Source organism: Lutjanus erythropterus, chromosome 18 (genome assembly GCF_056507025.1).
Source record: "Lutjanus erythropterus isolate fLutEry1 chromosome 18, fLutEry1.hap2, whole genome shotgun sequence".
NCBI lineage: Eukaryota > Metazoa > Chordata > Actinopteri > Lutjaniformes > Lutjanidae > Lutjanus > Lutjanus erythropterus.
Window position 1 is genome coordinate 18,239,413 of NC_139334.1, and position 23,523 is coordinate 18,262,935.

The window sequence follows — 23,523 nt, forward strand, 5'->3', positions numbered from 1 at the left end:
GTCCTTCATATACTGTAAGTGTTTTCAGTATGAAACACTCCTCACACGTCTCAGTTTAAGGGTGGGTTCACAATAGGGCTGGGCCGATGCAATCATCCATCACGATGTCTGACTGCTATCGACCACTGAGCCCTCTACCATCAACCAAATACAGCCTTCTGTATCTGAGGTGGCGCATCCATCGAATTGCCATAGCCTTAAAACGTGGGAGAGGTAAAAAAAAAAAAAAAAAGGTTTTCTTGCTGTTCATTGCACTACACAACTAAATTGCGGACATGTGGTGCCAATACAGAGACACTTTTAGACCCAGCAACGTTATCATCTGTCATCACAATGTTTCACTGTGGACACCATCAATTTAGTGGACATCACTCAAACCTAGTTCACCCTAGCCTTTTCGCCTTTTAGTTTAGTCCACTTGACACCGGGCTCAGACCCTGGTGCGAACCAGTCCGTCTCAAAGGGGTGGTCTCGGCCTACTGTCGAGTGAACTCTGGAGCGGTTCATTTCTGCTATGAACACTAGGGGTGGGAATCTCTCGGTACCTCACAATTTGATTCAATTCGATTCAGAGTGCTAAGATGTGATGATAAACGACTCTTGATGCATCTTGACGAATCAAAAATTTAAGCTTTTAAGTTAGGGGGTGATTGCCCCTAGATCGTAATTATTTGTAGCTGCTCATGCTGCTAATAAAATATGAAACTTAACTGGCAATGAAATGGTCAGTAGCCTCTTGATTTTTAAAAGTTAACTGCATTAATTAATGAATTAATCAATTTGAAAGTATCATACCGTCTTCTGCTTGTATGAGAATAACACAAGGGGGAGGCAGAGTGCTCCACTGTGGTAACATTAGTGGCGGTGGCGAGCACCTTTTCTGCTGCACCGTTAGCTCCAGGTAAAAACATCACTGTGCAGGATACAGAGCAGGTGCAGAGTTTTTCAGATGAAATAGACTGAGCAGAGAGCTACTTTCTTCACCAGAGTTGATTCACGTTGTTTAATGCATGTATAATGTGTGTTGCTCAGCCACTTTTGTTTGTTACAGCTCAGGGTTGCTCCGCTCCATTCACGTCTTGACATCAAGTCTCTCGCTAATGGCATTAAAAGTATTTACAATACATTTCACGTTCACATTTCAAACCCAATTATTTAGACACTGAATCAAAGTATGCTTTCAATCGCTGCCTTTTCAGAAGATGAAGTAAATCCCTCCCTGTTAACTGCTGATAACACTAGCGTGTGCACACTGTAGACTGTCACACTGTCAAGTTCTGGCTTTTTCACTCCATCAACATCACATTAATTGACATTTAGAAAATCAATTTTTGGCATTTATGCATCTAAGAATCAAGCATTTCCCCTGCTCCTAGTGAACACCATTCAAACCAACCACAGAAGTAAACCATTCTATGTGTCATTTCACTGGTTAAAAATGTTTTCTCCTCCTGTTTTGGTGTATGGTGAACTAGTAGTGGGTTTTCTACCAATATGTGGACTGGCAGGGGTCAAACCTGGACTCATGACAAAGTGAGGATACCAGCATTAATAAATTATTCAAAACTGGGCCATTTGGTAGAAATTGGGCCGTTTCTTGACTTTTTATTCACAATCTATATGACCAACAATGGAACAGCATTTACACCACATGACTTGTGTCTGGACCATTTGAGTTTTGCCTTTATGAACGCAAATCCCACCAGTTGGAAAACGGAAACAATGCATCATCCTCACACTGGTTTGATTCAGGAACCGGACCACCTAAGACTTACCCACTCTAAATAATATAAATTCTACATAAGTATAGATAAAAGTTTGCTGGTGTTTTAGCTGGGCCTCACAGGAAGGCCAGTGTTTGTCTTCCTTTGCTTCAAATCCAAGTAGTCTGGGGTTGTAGTTACAATAGATAAGAAACAAACTGAGGAAGTACTGTATGGATGAGATGCAGGAGATGAAGACTAACAGATGTTGAACATAACAAGGAGAAGGTCAAAGATATAAATGTGAGGAAAGTGAGAAGGGATGGAAACAATGAAAGCGGGGGAGGAAGAGATGATGGAATAGATAAAAGAGCCATCTCGGGACAGAGAAAGATGAACAGATTAAAGTTACAGGCAGAAACAGTCATATCTTTTTAGCCTCCCGTTGTTGTTCAGAGTTATTGGCTGCATGGGAGGAGAGAATAATGGAAAGTTGAGACTCCATCTTAACTTTTATCAATTTATTAAAAGGTCACAGAGCAGGAAAAATTAGGTCAGAATAAAGCCTCACAACAGCTGGATGAAGCCCATCTCAAGATTTTCTCTGGAAAAATGTCATCGCAATTCCTTGAATTCATATGTCAACAGTGAAGTGAGTACATATAAAAACAGAAAATCAACATGATGTCATTTACTTGGTAATTAAAAAGTATTTGTGCAGCAGTGTTACTTTGGAGAATAGATGTACATTTGATCCAGAACATTCTTCCTTGTCAGTTTTTCTGGGATTATAATCAAACTGCTTTGTTTTGATTATTTCATTTCACAAATCTGATAAGTTTATCAGAAAAGGCCAAATTCAATTACATATTCTTTCTTTTGGCAAGACTTGCAGCCTGTTGGTTCATACCATGACCACGGAGAGATATCATGATTAAAGAACATCTTGTTCAGAAAGAGCACAGCATGGCTGATAGCACTAAACAGACATGATAACGCCTGCCAATTATGAGGACAGGAGCGAATAAAAATGGTTTTCCCTTTTTATATAAAAAAAACCCCCTGCATGTTGACTCACTCATATGTGATGTTGGAAACACGCATTTTAAAGCTTTCAAAATGTATTAACATGCACAATTAAAATAAACAGACGCTGTTCCAGATCCTTCCCACCCTCTAGCAACTTCAACTATTTGCTTAAAAGAAACAGCATGGCGCCAAGACTGGAGTTCAGTCAGTAGAGCCTAGAGTAGAACCTGTAGGTACAGAAATGGATCATCGCAGTGAGTAGTGAGCTACCAAGCACAAGTTGGTACACACAAGTTATTACAGCATCTCTACATCATGAAGACAAACCCACACACAGCCTACATATACACTATAGTTTAATTTAAAAAGACATCCAGAAAAATAATTGGACGGGCATTGCAAATTATAGCTTAGGCTATAATTGCTTTGGTGTGTGGCATTGGTTTATGCCATACTGTATACAAATAAATGTTAAATAAATAATTAACTTGACCCACTGCCCTCTATGCATTAAAAACTTCCAATAAAATCATGATCTATTCAACCTTTAATGTTGATGATGAGCAGTACATACAAATTAGGCTACTGTAGGCTTCTCCTTTTCAAGAGACAGAGACTTTTGTGATAATCACAGTAAATACTTACGTTTTAGAAAGAAATTTTAGATCTTAGATTTTAGATTTAGATATATAAAAGAAATAAGATCAAGTACATACGCCTGTCATGAAAATTTCACTCTCAACTTATTGTACAATACATAGACATGACTTCAATAATTTCTTAATTCTTCAAATATTTCTTGCTGTGTTTACATGCATGTTTGTTTACATAAGAAAGCAGCATTGATGCCAGCATAAAAAGTATTACAATTATAAGGCATAGGCAGAGCGTCTAAGCATTTTTTCAAAGTGCATAATTCAAATGAACAGGAAAAAAACAATGCTGAGACACATTCTGCTCTATATTCTACAGAATTAAAACATTGTTCTTTGAAAGGGTGTACTTGTATTATTATGCTATTACATTATTCTATCAGCGGCATAAAATTGTCTTAAAATGACAATAACATTGTTTATCGCAATTATTTCTGAAACCATAAATTGTCCCACAAAAGTAGTCGTCTTGACAAGCCTGAGAGTACATCTGGGGCTCTCAAAGAGTTGCAAATCACATATTTTGAAAAAAAAGTCAGTCCAGAGAATTTAAAGCATCTAACATGCTTTTGTCAAATTCTTCACTGGGTTTAAAGTTACGAGTAGAAGCTGTTTGCAAAATGTTGCTTCCCCTTCTGTGACAATAACACACTCTATAGTCAGACTGTGCCTTAACCAACCAACCTCTCTCTCTGATTACCTGAGTGGTGTCAGACTTGACCCCGGCGCTGGACAAGATTTGTTACTAGCAAAGAGGAAATTCTTTGTCCAAAAAAGCCATTTATTCTAACCTCACCAAAGGCAGGCTTTTATCTGATAACTGTAACAATAAATTATATTATAGAAAGCAGTGTGTTTATGTGTGTGTGTGTGTGTGTGTGTGTGTGTGTGTGTGTGTGTGTGTGTGTGTGTGTGTGTGTGGGAGTGTGTATTTTCCAAAAATGGGTCTGATGTTACCCACAAGGTCCAATTACCCAAGCTCAGTAGATTCAGTGCTGTCTGTTTGCATCAAAGCTGATCCACATCTAATGGCCTGATCTAACCAAACACACAGGGCTGCGTTCCTAAACAAGCAAACACACTCCCACCACCCAAACAAAACAGCAATCAGTAAAGGACCACCACCATGGGGTGGTTTGCATATTTAACCTGTACAAATCCAGCCTGCACTAAAATGGACTCTAGCCTGCCTTCCAGACTTGAAACCAGCAGCACATTGGACAAATGTCTTGCAAAACTGCGCATGTGTCTCTTGGTGCTGCTTGAATGCTGCACTGGTGTTCTCCAAGAGCTCCACACTGTCACTCACTCACTCCAGAGCTTACTTTCAGTTCTCACTCTCTCCATCGCTCACTCGCTTGTGGCCTCTGAGGGGGAAAGGATTAGAAGAAGACTAAGTCAGGGATCCAGGAGACTGTTTTGGACCTTGTCCCAGTCTTTAGCATAAGCTGCATGCACTGTTAAGAACTAAAGTTGGTGCATGTAGATTTGGCTATGAGCGCATGTTGCTCAGGGAGCATAAATCATTCACTGTGTTCTCTCTACTGATTGAAGGAAGTGCAAAATTAAAGTTATTATGGGTCTGTTGACTGAAAAGTAATTTCTTACTCCTCATTTCCAATAAAATAACATGCAAAATAGATTAATACAATGTATTAATGTGTGGTATCAAATCCAGCTCTCTGCACCTTGTCTTGTAAACTGCAGCTGGACTCAGATCTGCTTGGAAGGCAGAATTCTTCTCCATTTTGGTGCTGTAGATAAATCCACTCTGCCTTTAAAGAGACTGATAGAGTTAACTCCAGATGCACTGGCTCAGCAAATCCATGTGCCTCACTTCAAAATCAATACCAGTGGCTTTAAAATGATATAAGAATCATCAGGCTCAGCAAGCATATAACCGTGGAATCAGATACGACTCTGAATTCATTACATGTGATGGTATCAATCCTTCCACGCCTTATTAGAAACCCTCACAGAGAGGCTTTTCTAACTATATACCTTTTAAATCTTCCGCGTTCTGTCTTGGACAGAGGCAGAGAACATTTCTGCCCAGACTAAGAGGTAAAAAGTGAATATTGGTTGGGATACATCACAAGACTTAGTGAATAATGAATGAATCCTTACATCATAGTCACCTGAGGGCAGCTTTGATGGAAATATATTCAAACAGACTTGATTTTAAACTGACTTCATTAAATTTACTACTGACTAGAGGGATATAAACATTTAATAAAATATACAACACATCATCTGTCCTCAGTATGTATAGCATGCTACTTTTATAAAAACTATTTGCCCTTTTGTGTGTTAGGGCAGGAAAGTATATGAAATATTATCATATCCTCCATTCACAATCTATAACAAATGAATGCTACTAGCCTTCTACATGCATTCTGTTAAACTAGCCCATTAGAGCTGTGCTCAAAGCCAACAGGATAAAAGGAGGATGCATCTTTAATTTATAATGCACTGAGAAGATATATTAGAAATAACTGAAGCATCATGTAAGGGCATTCAGAGGCTGCATGTTTGGGGAAATTCACCTCTGTCAGTTGGTATGTAGCCGCATGATTTGTGAACAAAGCATATAGGCTATGTGTATCAAGATCGGCCTTCATACAACTTGGAATTGTAGTGACTGCACGGTTTGCAAATAGATTAAATGTTCAATAATAAAATGAAATGATAGTATCTTAAAATTCATGATAAATGAACCAAGCCAGCAATAGGATCCTGCCAAGATATCAGTTTGTAAAGTGACTAATGTGTTGGGGGGGTTTTTTGAGTCAAATGTATGGCTACAACTCGGTCCTGCCAGACAATGCTCATGAATCGCATAGATGGAATGAATGGATCAGCAGTTCTACTTAGACTCTTTATTTATGAGTGTCTGCTTTCCCAAAGTATATATATTCAGCATATACTGGCTGCATTGTTCTCTAACTTCAGGGCAGGAGGGAAAGAGCCAAACAAATATTTACTGTGAGAGCTGCAATGGCTTTTCTGCAAAAGAGCCTGATCGATAATTCTTAGTCCTTGCCTCAATCACTTACAGGCAGTTAACAAGCCAGTTCCTCTCCCTGAGCAATGGAAACACCATTTTGCAGCAGAAACTTGTTTTTTTTTAAAAAAGATAACAATGCCATTTTATTTCTCTATTCTGCAGATTCATGGAGAATGATAAGGTGGGAAAATTGGGGCTGATATTAACTTTTCCTGATTAAGATTGTTGGCAGCAGGAAGATGAACTTGCAGGGTTTACCCCAGGGAATTATTCAGCTGAGATGGTAAACCACCCAGATTCTGATATTTCTCATCTTTGCAATGTTTTTGCCCCAGATGCCAGTGTTTTATTCTATTAAAGTAACCCAATTTTCATTCGATTATTTGAATCTCTCCTCACTGCCCAGTAGGTAACTTTATGGTCTGAGGGTTTCTACATGTTTCAACCAGTTGAATTAAAGACTTTTTAATAACATTTTAAGACCATAATGAATGCAATTTAAGACCTATTTCACATCCATATTGGCAAAAAAGTACATATACAGTTTGCATTAGTGGTTCATCAATATGATTCTTTTCCCCAGAAACACATTTTAAAATGCACCTTTAAAAAAGTAACACAAATTTCATAATTCAATCCATTTCAAGACCTGTCAAAACTGCACTGAACACATTTTAAGGTCTTTAAAAAAAAAAAAAATAGCCTCATTTGATGCCATCTACAGGTCAACTTCGAAGCCAAACATTCACACAGTTTATCTTGACTGTTCCTAAATATTACAACATTAGTCCAACATCACCCCAACCTATTGCAGCAGCCACATTAGCCATGCAACAAGCCAACGTCAAGTTTACCCATAAAATAAACAGTAAAACAACATAAAACTCAGCAAAATATACAGCTTCCAAGTTTGAAGGCATACCACAGACAGTCAGTATCTACCCATCCTTAAGCTTGAACTGTTATTGATCCTCATGTTGCTTGGCAATTTTTTGTAGCATTAATCAATTCATTGAACACCCATTGAAGTGTGAACAAGAAAGGCCTAGCCTCTTGAAAAAAGGGAAAAACACGAGCATAGTAGTTGTGGTTGTTTACCATCTACTGCAGCTGGCTTATTAATAGCGTAGTATTTCAGAATAGTAGTTACTGCCACAGCCCTAGTGCACTGTTAACTTGAATAAAGTAATGTTAAATTAGGCAACATTCAGTGACTCAAAAAAAAAACTTTGATCTTCACTTGGCAGTACTTTAAATTTAATGTGCCATGAATAAGCCGTGTTCATTTTTGTTCCTGAAATCCTGAAGTCAGCTCTGCCAGAGTGATAGTGGCACTATCACACTCATATTATGAAACACACCCACCCTTTAGCAATAAGTATCATACAGTAAAGATATTCAAACAGGAGCTAATTGGACAGCTAGACAGAGGGGGGCTGCTGAATTTGAAAAGAATAGGATGTTTCTAAAAGTTTTCCAGCCATAGGCAGATGAGTCCCCAAGGTTAATGCATGGAGTCTTTTAATGTTTTGTAAATAAGTGTTTATCTGTGGTGCTGGCTCTGACACAGTATGCTTTCAGCTTTATTAGCTGCATAATACAGGTTTACACAGAGCTGACAAGACACGGCCACATCTCAAGGTGGGCGAATAAAGAGAGGATGAATAATACTGTAAAAGAAATATTTAAAAACAAGGTTTGAGATAAAATGTCTACCTCCCAACTATATTTCTCCCCATCTCTCTCTCAGTGGAGGAAAAAAAAGGAGGAAAGGATGGAGATACTGAGCACTGAGAAACATGGATGTGTGTATCTGTGTGCAGACATGGACAAAGGAGAAGCTGACAGTTTATAAAGGACATGCATAAATTGATCAGCTCTTTTTGGCCCAGTCAGACATTTTATTATGCAGCACTTGAGGTATGAGACACCTTTCTGGCCATCAAAGGAATTGTAAATCAAGGCAAGACACACAGGAGGGTGCAGAAGAAAAGTGTCTCTTAACCTCAACAAATGATGACTCCAGAGATAAGAGCTAGAAGCAGAAATACATTATAGATGATATATTTTCACTGTGGTGCACATAAATGATAAAGCTTTTACTTCACCCTAATTATGTTAACACCTGATAAATAAGGCCAATATTTGTATGTATTAGGATGATTCAACTGTATACACGTCAACATTTACAGCCAATGAGTTAAACAGTTTTAAATTTAGAATTGCAATCATTGGTCAAATAGATAAGGATTAATTCACTGGTACTCAATGTTTCTAACACAAATTTTACTTGGCTCAAATCACACTCTTAGTAGGAGGTTACAAATATTTTCATTAATTGATAAGTTATGAGGGTACGAATATAGTATACTTATAGTCAGATAAGTGGTGGATACAATCTTTTATTAAGTCATGAAATGTCATCTATTGGACTTTTGTCCTAGGTATTTTGTAACGATATGTGTTACGATGTAAATTGCTGGTGCAATGTAAAGTTTTTGTGGACCCCAAGAAGAATAGCTGCTGCAGTGCTGTAGCTAATGGGGATCTTAATAAACTAAACCTTATAATTTTATCAGTTTTAAAACAGAAGAATAAAGTGAAACATAAACACTTCAGTATGCACTGAACCACAGATCCAGAGTTCATAGAAAGACCATCATTGTATGACAAGTAACATACAAGGCCATTTATTTGTCTTTCCACCCCACACCACAAGACAAAAGCATTTCTGATTCGTGTTACATTTCAAAAACTCATGCATAGTAGATAAATAACAGTAATATCTTTCCAACTTTTAACTTTCCATTTCAAACCCTCCTTTCCAGTAAAGACTATCAGAGGTTAGGACCCTTGAGATATTTCCCTCCCTTTCTCCCCCTACTGTCTCTTTCACTATCCACTTGTCTCCTCCTATCCCAGTCTGAGCGGGTATATAACTGTATACTGTTCTGGACAGCCCTCCTTTCCGTGTGGTTGATAGTTTCGTGCATCTCAGATAGTCTCTAATAATCACTTAAGTCTTCCATGACAAGCAGAGTCACAGAGGGACCCTTCACTGAACAGATTTACAGACTGCACCTGTAGATTAACACGAGCGAGATGCAGCCAAACTCAGTCCTATCCATTAAAATAAATCACTTTTATTCACTGAAATCTCTTCCAAATAGGTATTTCTTTGCAAGGTGTGACAGGTAGACAAATCCTGTAACTATTTCCAAGAAAATTTCATACAGATAAAGAAGAATTACTTAGTTGAATAAACTCTTGTGGTGGGTATTTATTCAAGTGCACATCCCACTGAAGCACAAAACAGGACAAAAAGTCATTGTACATTTCACCTTTTGAACTGTATATAGTAATAAAAACAACTTGCTGTACCCAGAGTCTGAAAATATGCCATCTGGCAGCATTCTCACCATATGCTTTTACACAGCTGGACATTTTTTGCAGATGTACCAAAGTTTTGTCAGCCAAACCGATGATAAATTGTACTTGAGGCATGAAGCCAGAATGATTGTGTAGTGTCAGTTTTCCAGCCAAAAGATACTTTGGTAAGTCCCTGTATGCTGATTTTCATCCAACAGAGAGCAGGTTGAACAGCAGAGTTAAGGTCAACACAATAGGAATTCACCTTTAACAACAAAACATTTTCAAATCAGTTGCTACTGTTAGAAATAAGCTGCTACTGTTTACAAAACTCCCACTATCCCCCTACACTGGTTCTTTTATTCTGACCTATTCCCTCTCTCAACTTGGTAAACATTTTAATTGAGAGAAGGGAAGAAGCTATGTATTCTAATGATGAAGTTCACTGTTTTATTCATTTACTTTCTCCTGCTTGCAAACAAACAAATGACCCAATCAACTACACTATAGCCACTGCAGTCAAACAGAGACAGGTAAATAAATTACTTGAATACCCAAAGCGTTTTGTTTGTGCCTTTGAAAAGGCTTGAAAGACAGATGGCACTGGCCGCTGGGGAGGAACATTACCAAGTTCCATTTTTTAAGTGTTTCCATCAGGGAGGGCTGTGGCTTGTGAGACAAAATGATTCCTTCTGCAGCATATTTAAGAAATGTGTTGCAACTGCAGCTGGCAAACACTTAACACTGAACCACTCTGTTTGTAAGTGAACCACTGCCAGTTAATGTTTTGCCTCATTTGAGCAGTTGGCCTGAGCATTTTAGCAAAACCACATACTACAACAATGTTAAACTTGAAAAGTCCAATACAGCTAAGTAAAAAAATAAATGTGGAAGGGGATATGGCTAAGCTGGAGAAGAATATAGACCAAATATTCCATTCATACCCTGATTCCACAAGTCCAGAGAAGCAATATAAGTCCTGTTTTTCAATTACTGCTTGAAGAACAGACCCTTGCACAGAGTAGAGACAATATATGTCAGTTGAATGGGAAGCAATATACTGCAAGAGGATTCTGTCTTGCAAACATTGTTGAAGTTAACAGAAGAGAGTTGTTAGAGAGCAAGCAGTCCAGAACATTGACTCCGACTTCATTGTTGTGATGGCAAAAGTTTGCCTATCCAAATCTATGTCAAATGCAGTTGTTGAAAGAGGGCCAAGTGCAGCAAAGAGGCTTCAGACAAGATTGAGGACTTGAAATAATGGGCTAAAGAGTGTTAAGGACACAATCTTAGACTGTCATTTCTCAGGCCAGGCCTCAAAACAAAGGAAAAGACCTAGTTTCATTCCCTTATTCTAAGATTACCCCACACATTAAATAGCTCCATGATGGATTACACAAACATTAATGTTGTTCAGACCTCAAAAGGATAAAAAAATGTATCCCCACAGGACCAATTTGCCCGACAGTACGTGGCTACTTTTACCATTTATCAGGCGACTCCTTGACCCAAAAGAAGCCTGTTATTGCCTCTAAATTGCTGTGATAGAGTAAGAAAAAAGCTTTGCAGAAGGCCTAGAATTATAATGCACTGGCGGGACATTTCATAATAACCTAGGAATGTCAATACATTGTGAAATTAGAATGAAGCCCTGTTTTTCAACCAATAAAAATATTTTTCTTCACTTTAGTCATTTGTACATTCAGTATCTTCAGAGACAGTTTTACTACAGCCAAATGAAATGTGCTGGAAAGTCAGTTGGATTGAGTAACTAAACTTGCTTGTTAAATGTTTAGTTGTGAACTCAGTTTGACAAGAACAGAGTATCAGCTAATTATATGGATGGCTGACTTTCATAAGGCCAGGGCTCTTCGCTCTTTTATTACAGCTCTCTCTTCTTTACTCCTCCACTCCCCTTTTTTCCCCTTTTTCATTTCACACTACACAGATCAGAGGAAGGGTTTGGGGTACAAGTTTGTTTGCACAAAACAAAAGCTGAGAACACAGGATGTCTTTTTCCAGGTACACAGGGAATTGTGTTGACATGGTCTCTGCTCTATTAGTGAGCCAATACATATGGTCAGAGTACACAGTATCAAAAACATGTGTGGCGTGGTCCTCTTCTGGAGAAATTACCTCCTCAATGATCCCTAAGTGGCCACATCACCTCATCTCCCTGGGCCATTCCTTGCTGCCGTGTGCCATCAACACTTCCACAACATCCAGAACCTCGACGGCACATCCTAGAAACAAAACCTCTTTTCTCTAAACATTTCTGAGAATAGTCATGAGGTCTTCAGGTTAAGAACCACACCTACTTCTGTTTTTGTAATGACCAGCTGGGACTGTGGGAGGACCCCCATGAGGGAACCAACTCTGAATGTATCACTTCAAATATTCTTCTTACAAATACGCCATTTTTACACCAAAATTCTATTATGGTATATGCATGTTTTGTTTTTTTTTGTTTTTTTTTATCACGGCTAAACTTGCTAAAAATAGGTGATTGAATACTTTCCCAGTGCCAGTAGACAATTTACCCTTTCTGTTTATTTTCCTGATGTACTAGAGAAACATCTGTGGAGGAGAGCAGAGAGAAATGTCATATGACTTACTTAATGTAGTTAAGGTCCCGTGTCTCTGCCTGTACCCTCCACTGGAATATATGTTGTTTTGGGCGTGTCTGACAATCAACCCCTTCTGTAATGTAGGTATGACGCTGTGTTGGGCACCATCACTGCTGATCAGACCTAGAGCCAATAAATACTCATGACTACTACAGAGTCATCTGACCCAGGAATGAACGCCAGTTGTACCCTTTCCCCCTTTCTCACTGAAGACAAAGGCCAGATGTTAGTGGGTGTTAGTGAGGTTTTTTTTTTTGTCCAGTGTAAAATTGGATTTAGAGCATTTCTTTATCAGTCCTGTGGATTAAATAGTGTGCTCTATCAATTCCTCATTTAAAAAATAATGCACTATTGAAACAAATCTCACCCCAATGATTGCAGTACATATACATTCTGAGGTCTAGAACAATTTCCCTAAAGACTAACTACATTTAGATTTATATAAGGATAGCAAATCCATTGCAACACCACAACAACTATAAACAACAGTAAACAAAATAAAACTATCAGCTCCAAACCAGAGCTAACCACAAATAGCTCCCCAAAGTCAAATATATTCTTGAAGCAGGTGCAAAGAAAGAAAATCCCCACTCCCTAGTTTCATTTCTTTCATCTCCATCTCCTCTGTGTCTCCAGTGTAAGCAGGAACCCTCCTGTTCTAAACACAGGGTCCTAAAAAAGGAATGGAGCCGCACCAAAGAGTGAATGAAGAGTTAGAGGGAGCTGAGGGGAGTCTTCCAAACCACCACCCCAATCATCAGATTCCTGCTAGAGAGAAAGCGCCCTGCTGTTCCTCCTGGTAAACAAGACTCACACCCAAGACAAAAGCAGTGGCGGCTGAAGCGCTCACAGGACTGAGATCAGGAAGCCAAATTGTAGGTTTGCTCTATGAGCCAGAGTGCTGTTTGGATAGAAGGCAAGCAGACTGAGTTGGACGGTAAAGGACAGAGGAGGGGTAGATGGGAGGAGGATGATAGACAGTTTGGCTCTGGTAGAGGAAAGCACTGAGAAGAGAGCTGTCATAACCACTGGGGCATGTCCTGATTTCCCAACATGCACATACACACGCTCATTCTCTGTAGAGTGGATGAAACACGCTGGCCGTCTCTACAGAGGGAGGCTTTTGTATGCACAGCAGCACACACACACCTCTGTCCACCTGCAGAGCACCTGAGCCTTTCATCTATCCCGCTCCACCTGCTGTGTGTGTGTATGTGTGTGTGCTCAATGATTGAGCAAGTGAAAGAGATATCAGAGACCATGAATACCGGATTATGCAGTTGCCTGACTGTCAAGTCAATGGCCCACTGTCACAAATATTTTTCTATTTTCCCACCTTAAAATTATATAAATTCAATAATAGGAATAATGTCTGAATAAAAAACAAGCGCAAATGACTAATGTGTTTGTACCCATGTTGAAACGTTTCAATTTGAGCTCACATTATACTGTAGCCCAACAACTATTATAAAAAAAACCCTAACCCTTATTTTTAATGTCTGTCTGCTAGCAGGCGTGGTGTTAGGGCCACAGGAGAGGACAGATAGTTCCCAAACAACTGAAATGGATGAGCACATTGTAACCATAATCGGACGCTGGAGTGCCATTGGAGAGAGATAGGAATGGATAACAACTCAACATCTGTGGGCATTCAAGCGTCAAGATCAGGTATGTTGTGACAAACCCAAAAACATTCTGTCAGCTGTTTTTCTAGTAGGCCAAAAGTTAAGGTCTTGTAATATCCAACAACACTTGTTTTCCTTTTACCAATAAACAACTTTTAAAATGACAAAATATAAAAAATATCAAAGGACCACACAATATTTATTTGCATGAAAGCTTAAGGTTAATTAATGAGGTTCAGTAACAGATTTCCAAAAAGGTCTTTGTCTCACCTCGTGCTGTCTAATGTTTATAAGATGAAATAAAATAAATACTGCAGTCTTAATACTGCAGTCTGATACTGCAGGCAGCAGGGGCACCAAATCTACATGAGTGAAGGATGAGTACAACATTATACTTCGACAATGACAAGCGCCAACAAGTCTTACACTGTAAGTCAGTCATCTGTTTAAAATTTTGTCAATTGTCTGTCAATGTAAAGCTAAGTCTGTTATGGCAGAAAAAAAAGCCATTGCTCCAAAAGTACACACTTTAAGTTCAATGGCTGCCTGCCTTAGTACTATAAGACTCCATTAACATATTGCTCAATTTAACTGTTATAAACGTCTACTACACTATTAATAATTTCTTACAACTCATAAAGAGACACTAACTCAGTGGCGAACATTCGGTATTAATTTTAGCTCCACCTAAAGTGAATAACTGTAAAACGGGCAGTGTGGACAAAACAAAAGCAGATGTAGGAGAACATACTGGCTGTAGCATTGTTGAGGAGACAGTATTTCAACTTACTATGTATCCTTAATCTCTTATGACCTATGATGGTCATGTCAGTATTTAGTACAGTACATATATTACATATTTGTCCTTTGAGGTCTGTTGCTGCTGATGTTTAATTGCTTATTTAATTTTCCCATTTTTAATATCTTGTTTTAAACTATTTCACTTTTGTGAAGCACTTTGTAACCTTGGTCTGTGAAAAGTGCTATATTTAAGTTTCACTTAATTAACACTTCTTCTAAAACATGCCTATGAGTGTATGGTAGGGCTGTCACTTTTTCAGAAAGCTCAAAGAAATTCATACTAACATGTAATTTGTTGATGTTAAGTAAAACCATGTAGTCTAAGGAAAATTACTCGACACAGTTGAATAAATATTGACAGTCCTAGTGTACACCCTTTCCAGCATACTGTTCTACGGCTTTCTAAAGATTTCCATTCCATCTCTTTTCTTTTCACTTTACCATCTGCCTTTCACTTCTCTTTGCTTCTTCCTTCTGTCTTAGCTCTCCTCTCCCGGGCTAAGCTCAGGTCACTCAGAACCGAAGCCTCTCCTGAGACTTGTAAAGAACCTCATCTTGTCCAAGAGGAGACTGGAGGCAAGAGGGGTTCAGGCGGAGACAGACATGATAAGAGGGGGCGAGAGTCAGGGGTGAAGACAGGTCATGTTTTAGAAAGTGGTCTGGTACAAAAATGAGCTGAGCTGCTGCAAGAACCTAATTAGTCTAGATAAAGACTGCCATAGCACACTGATACAAAGAGGTTTTGGTATGGATGGCATGCACGCGCAGATTAATGCACACACACACACACACATACCTTAACGGGTAATGTGGTATTAGTGTCATGCTGATGTATCTGGTCCTGTGTGAGTGGGCTGTAGTCTCTGCTCTCAGTAAATACTGGGAGGCCAGCATCAGTCAGTGCAGCTACACTGGCCCTGTGAGAAACCCACAGAAGGCAACATTCTTCGCAACAGAACACAGACCACCCACACACCCACGCCCAGGCAGACCCTCGTTAACAAACATTTGTCCAGACTCCCTGAGATGTTCAAAAAACTTCTATCAGTTATATGCAATGTGAAACTAAAACCAAATCAGAAAATGCTGGAAAGAGCGTGGGCCAACAGTGAGCTGAACTTAAAAATTCATAATTGCCATCTTCACTGGAAAAATTTTCATCTTCTCTACCATCAAAATGGCCAGTAGGAGCCATTACAGCTGGTCAAGCCCAAAGGTAACAAGGTCATTTTAGAAACACTTTATACCTGTTTTTTCAAGGTGTTTGGATTTTACTGTTAACATCTATCAGGTGCTTAGTGTTTCAACAGCAATACCGCTGTTACAGGTGGACAAGTTGTCCCTTTGTTCATGTTTGAGGGGATCTAACTGACAAAGATTTATTCTAACCTTGAACTTCACACCATACTGCATAAACATTAAATCTATTTTATGGTGCGGCGTTAACACCTCCCAGATTCTTATAAATATGTATCCATGGTCTCTCATTTCTTATTCTATCTATACTTATTAGGATGAGCTAACCTTGACAAACACACCGACAATCTAAGATATATGTATGTCAGTACAAAAAGTCAAACTGATGTGTTTTGGACTGAGCTGCCAAGGTCATAACTGATCTGACTTTCTGATTGGCCCAAGCAGCTTAATATACCAGTGAGCTACACGATCTGCTTGCCCATCCATCTAACATTGTAATCAATAGCCTCGAGACCGCTGATGATGAATGGAGTGAAGTGGAAAGTGCAATACACAAACTGGAGTGGTAACTGAGGGATCTATATTCTACATGGCCTTGGAGAAAACACTGATACTGGGCTGTGTTAGTGAATGTGTTTCTTTGACAGAAAGTAACAGATCCTGTCCCACCAACAAAGCGGGCAAAGAAGAGTATTATTTTTAATTTCAGTGTGTCAGGTGTCATACTGAGGAAGCTTAAATATCAAAAACAAAGATAAAAAAACACAACATCAAACCTCACACCAACCAAAACACCAGGTTCTCAGCATGACATACGTAACACACAGCCTACGCAGAAAATTAAACATGTACAGTAAACCCACCCACAAAATGACATGCCTGCATAAACACATTGTGCATGAATACACCCATAAATATGGATGCCCACATGCTTCCCACATGGAAATTCACATGTTAACATGAAGCAACAATAAGTGTATTCAGTTGTGCACAACTATCATAGTTATGATCAGGAGTATCCTAATTTTTAGAAACCTGAATATGCTACCTGAAGTACTCCAAGGCACAACTGCACACAAATGATCAGAAGCCTGGACACTGTTAGGCCATGGCTTTGAGCTATCAGCTTCATGCCCACGCCAAGAGCGTTTCAGAAGCAAAGTGTTTTGCCCAGCTGATTTGGTTAACGTGCTCAGATTTTGTTGATCTGGTCATCTACCATGCATCTACCATGGGTAAGTTGAAACTTAATTATAATGACCAAAATTATCATGGTTACCGTTAGAACTGAGGTATTGTTAAATTGAGCTGAAAATGTTCGAAAGGTACTGATACATACACCAAAATCATTTCATCAACTATTATTTTGAAAACCACAGTACAGTAATCAAATACATTTATCATGATAATTAAAAACTGAAACGGAAATAACAATAATTGGGAATTTTATCTCAGCTTACTGTGAAACCAATTATGTTTTCACCCCTAGCATGCAGCTTTTGTCAAAAACAGACTTGGCGCATATAATGTGAGGAGAAGAGCGAAAAGCTGTTTCTGGGACTTGCTGTGGCGCCTCTGGTGGAATCGCAAACGTCGTCAAGAATGGCCAGGATCAGCTCCAGCAGCCACATCACAGCTGGAATGCAATGAAGCAGTGTCTGGTGGAATCCAGTAGCTAGAGCCATGTACACAGGGATACGAACAGTCACCTTTCTCATTCTTGAAAAACATCGTATCCCAAAGTTGATGGAAATAAAAAGTATGACATTCCCAATATGAAAATCAAGAGATGGTTCCTCACTTCCTTGAGTAACCCCCCCCCCCCACCCCCCACCCCCCCCCACCCCCCCCACAAGCCACCAACCTTTAGCATTTACACATGCAAACACATAAACAGATATAAACAAGAAGGGCAAAAAGTGATGTTTCGAATCATGACGATTGCTGGAAGGAGAAATGTGCTGGGAAAGGAAGAAAATATGTTTTCCTCTCAGATGAGAAAGAAATGGAATGAAAACCACGTAGACTAATAGGCTGCTCCAGTGAACCTTCACTGTGTCTTATCTAGCTCAACTGGCCTCACATCTCTCCTGCCAAACATTCTGTGGGCGGTCCTGTGTTTCATCCCCGAGGTCCAGCCATAAAGGCACCGCATGAAGCCCAGTGATCAAAGAGAGAGCTCTCTACCCAACTTGGTCCATGTTAAGCCTCTGGCTTCACTCCAATACACTCCTATGTCATCTAGACTCATGATGTTGTTATGAAAGCGTTAACGTACGTTTCTGTGTGCAGTCAAGCAACTCTGTGTGAACATGTATGTATAGAAGATCAAAGACATCTTTAGAAATCTCATCATAACACAGGCGAGGGGCATGTACTGGTCACAGAGGTGAAGTGAAGCCAGAGCAAGACAGAAATAATGCCTAAGAAATAATGCATCCCATCTCCATTCTGCAACACGATGCTGAAAATGGTTACCATGATCAGCAAAGAAATCAGGAAAATCAGATTTGTTTAGCTTTATATGTGTACCACATATGTCACATAGCCTTGTGAATGATCTGTGTGGTGCTCTCACCACAATCAAGCCATGACAGACATCACAAGGATATAGACTAAGATCTAGACTCAGACTGAAATCCATCAGACTGACAGCAAACTGGAAAGCAAAGTGGACAAAATGCACTTGTTTGTCCAAACCACACCAAAAATGTAAAAAAAAAATAAACACGAGCTTAATCAAATCCAAAAACATCTAATCTTGTTAGCAAATTCACATACTACTGATTCAGGCCTTGTGTAAAAAAAAACAAAAAACTGTTTATTGCTACAGGGAATTTGAGAATATTATTGTTCCGCTTTGCTGACATACAACTGATGATTTCAATCTGAAGCCAAACAACTGTTGGCAATGTGTGCTAAACCTGTCTTGTTTTCCTGGAGCCACATGCAATTCTGAAACCAGAAGCATTGCTCTTCAAGTGGCAGCTGTCCAGGTCTTGTTGTTCCACTGATAGATGTAGCTCTCTACCTAAGACAAAAAGCCATGTGTTCTACAAACAGCCAATTCAAATACTCAGACTCACCCACACATGAAAAGACAGCTAAAACTGACTGCTGTGGTTATGAGGTCAATTGCATAACATCCATATTACAAGCCAGTTATTCATTCCAGACAGATAAGACACTTCACAAGTCATTACTTTGAAACTACAAGTAAAGACATTTTGACTCATATTAGTTTAAAGAATCTTGTTTTTTGTTTTCAGTCAGATTTTATGACCGTATTACAGCATAATAAGAGCAGCCATGATGGTCTGGTATTTCATCCTGGCACCCTGCTCAACTAGAGAGTGAAGTGCCTATGGCTGTCTATACAGCTCCTCATACTGCAGGCTTCCTTTAGCCGTGACATACCACAGATTACATAACTCTGCCACTGTATGGCCCTCAGGCCTCAACTATCTGCTACTGTAGCCATGAGACTGTCAGCGACCCCCCTTCCCCCACCCTTAAATACATACACAGTGCTTCCACACACAAGCTGAACACTCAAACGTCACACACACCAGCCTTGTTGTATCTCCAATGTGCTGGGAGGCTAAGCCTGGTTTCACACTCATGGTTTGGCTATACAGTGCATGCACAGGAACAAAAACACACACACACACATACACACACACAACTCGAACAATCCTTGGCTGGCTTAAGAAATGCCACATGACTAAGTGAACTACATAACAGTGCTGGTTTTCACTACTGTGCTCCCACATGTGATACAAAACAGCAGCTTAGTCAAGCAACTGTTAGCATAGAGCAGACAGCACAAAACTTTTAATAGGCCAACAATGACAAGATATAAATTTGATGGTGGCGGTGGTAGAAGTGACCTTAAACTGTCTTAATTATTTATTTGTTTTAGAACATTATGTAACAACTATTCACACATACACAATATTGTGCTTTCAAAGATAAAAGGACACAAAATTTTCTTCCTTTAAAAGTGATGAATGACATTGAGTCAACAAAAGGCTTTTCAACACAAGGATGAACCTGCCTGATGTCTCTGCTCATAATAAGCAAAGATGGCAGCGAATGAATGGCATTTAGTTTTCTCAGTCCTATGCAATAGCACAGAACCTTGACTCCCACTTACATCCCCCGTGGAGCAAAACAGAAGATGCACCTATTCAGTGGTGTTATATAAAAAGTAAATGAAGTAAGAAGCCAACAGCCCACAGTTGCTTTAGTCACACAGTCCAACAACAACAACAACAACAACAAACCTCTCCATCTGTAAGGTTGGAGTTACTGATTGAAACTTATCTTGCTCCAACCAGATGAAGCAGAGACACAGGATAGAAATCCTCCACTGATAGCAACTTTAGTTTACATTGGCTATCCTACAATGCACCACTAAGGATTTGAGACTGACACTGCTTCAGTTGTTCTGTCTCTCTGTCCAGGTTACACTGACACAGACACACACAACATAGAAAACAAACATTCCAGCATCGCCAAAGCTTTGCAGTGTTAAAAATGAGCAGCCCCAATAAGATAACCTGAGGTTAAGTGCGTAATGAATGGGCAAATCCAGTAGGGCTGCAGCTCACAGTTATTTTCATTGTTGAGTAATCTGTTCTAATCTCAAGATGACATCCTCAAATGATTTGTTTTCCCCACAACCCACAGATATTCAGTTTAACATCGCAAAGGAGTAAAGAAAAAAACAAAACAAAACAGAAAAATATTCATATTTATGAAGCTGGAATCAGAATATCAGAATTTTCAAAGAACTTTTACTCACTCAAACCGCTTAATTGATTATCAAAATAGTTTCCAATTAATTTAATAATCGATTTATAATCAATTCATTGATTATTCGTTGCAGCTCTAAATCTGCCATTTGCCTAAGTTTGGGTGTGTTTTTGTTTGATCTTGTATAGCAAAGTTTACTTTGATATGTGCTGCTGAGAGTCTTCTAAAGTAGTGTTTAGTGGTGTAAGAATTATTAAGATCCTTTACTTAAATAAATGTACTAATACCCCACTTTTAAAAATACTTACAAGTGCAAGTCAATGTTTTATTATTATAAAATCACAAATCAGATAGCTTTATTGGCATGAACAAAAAAACGTTGTTGCCAAGCAGTTTACACAAAATTCCATATTACTTACATACATATATATATATATATATATATATATATATATATATATACATATATATATATACATATATATATACATATATATATACATATATACATATATATATATATATATATATACATATACATATATATATATATATATATATATATATATATATATATATATATATATATATAAATATATATATATATATATATATATATATATATATACATATATATATATATATATATATATATATTAATGACATAGGTGTCATTATTGTGTGTGAGTTCTATACTGCAGTATATTACAGTTTAACTCACACTGGTTGTGAGTCCCTCAAGCTGTGGCAGGCAGAAACATATTTAGCTGCCTGAGGAGCCATTGTCCCTTCACCCAGGAGAACAGCCGGTTTCTCTTCAGGGGTTAATATTTCAAAGACAGGTTTAATCTTGGTTATTTCTCCACAGTGGAAGTCTTTTAGTGAAGAGAATTTCTCACAGTGGAGGAGGAAGTGCATCTCTGTTTCTATTTATCCTTTTGAGCAGTGAACACATACCAGCTCCTCTCTGGGCGGCCATGTCGATGTCATCCTGTTTCTATGGCCAGGTGGTGGTCACTCAGCCTGTATTTGGTGAGGATCAGTCTCTGTTTCCCGTCTCTGACAGAGTGGAGATATTCAGCCATACCTTTCAATATCAGCTGACTGAAAGGACTGTTTTCAGTCTGCAGCTTTTTATATATCAGGCTTTTGGATTAATATCACTCAGGCCTTAATGTGCATGTTGTGTTTTGCTGCTGTAAATGTTTAAGGAGGAAATAATTTCAACTACTTTATATACTGTTGGGTAATTTCATTTACAGTAATGCATTATACTCTATAAGGTCATCATATATTTGTAGGGTCACTGTCCTGTGAGAACCACAAAACTCTAGAAAGCCAAGTTTTCATGTGTTTTCAGCTTTGTGGCAATACATTTTTCAGCTAATCCAAGAGGGTTTTTAAATAGTTTATTTAGCTTAAGAAGTAGGGGGATTTTCTCAAACCATAAGGAACACTTCATCCTTCAGTTTATCACAATCACTTACATTCAAAATCACAAAATTTAGAGATATATTAACTGGACAGGAAGGGTATGAAAAATTGTAATCTGAAAAGTAACTAGTAACTAAAGCTGACAGACAAGTGTAGTATAAAGTACAATAGTTGCCTCTGAGATGCAATTGAAGTATAAAGCTGCATAAAATGAAAATATTCAAGTTGAGTACAAGTACCTCAAATGTATACTTAAGTACAGTACTTAAGAAAATGAACTTTACTTTTTGTCACTGGTAGTGATGAAAACTTCTCAATTAATCAATTAGTTGAGTGCAATGGCACAAACAAGACAGGGAAATTTTGATTTCAACTTCTCAAATGGGTGAATTTACTTCTTTCCTCTTTTTCATATAAATGAAAACTGATTTGAAGACATCCATGTGGGCTCTGGTCCTAAAATCACTAGTTTAATCAATAGTAAACAAAGCTGGTATGGTGTCTGGGTGAAAAACATCAGCAGGGGACTGCTTGCTAACACAGGGTCACACACACAGGTCCTCTATGTTCACACATGAATGCTCTGCAGAAAAACACTCAAATGCCTCTCTACAGTCTTCAGGATGGCCTTGGCCAGTGTTGATATCCAATGATGTGAAAAATGTATTATTTGCTATGTTATACTGTTGATGAAAAGCAGACGCCCAGACTATCAATGTCAAGACTACAGACACACAAAAGTAAGTAAAGATTGAGTTACAATATACAAAGACAGCAGGGCTCAAAAGTAGGAAAAAATCCTGCTGATTACCCAATTTTCCCAGCCATGTTTAGGATTCAAACCAGTAGCTTTCCACTCAAGACCAATCTCTAATCTGTCTACATCATGTCATGTATTCCGTTTAATCATTAAAAAAAAAAAAATCAAGGAAGCTATAAGATCAGATCATTCATGCATTTCAATTATGCCATGCGGCCTAAGCAATTAGGACGTCCAGTGACTTGACGGATTGGAGCAGCGGAGCTCAAACGGGGCACAGAGGTGAAGGCTGCTGCTAGGGACGTGATGAGACTGACATTACAACAAGTGAATATCAACCAACACTCATTTCCACATCAAAGGAGAAATGAGTTATCATAAACCTTCCAGAAGAACATTGATCCTTTTCAGAAACCTGAGGTTAAGTCATGACTTGTACTCAACATAACTGGCTTTTATGTGTTTGTACCTCAAAGTGTAAACACAGAAGCTCGGTGTTGAGAGGCTAGAATAAGAAGACAACCTTGAATTTGAATCTCCCACAGAGAGAGACTGTA

At 38.7% G+C, this 23,523-nt stretch overlaps 1 protein-coding gene across 1 annotated transcript in view; it reads right to left on the reverse strand.

Annotated features, from left to right (window-relative positions):
- The window catches only part of stxbp6 (syntaxin binding protein 6 (amisyn)), an 81,682-nt gene that overhangs the window by 43,049 nt on the left and 15,110 nt on the right, over nucleotides 1-23,523 (reverse strand). The window lies entirely within an intron of this gene.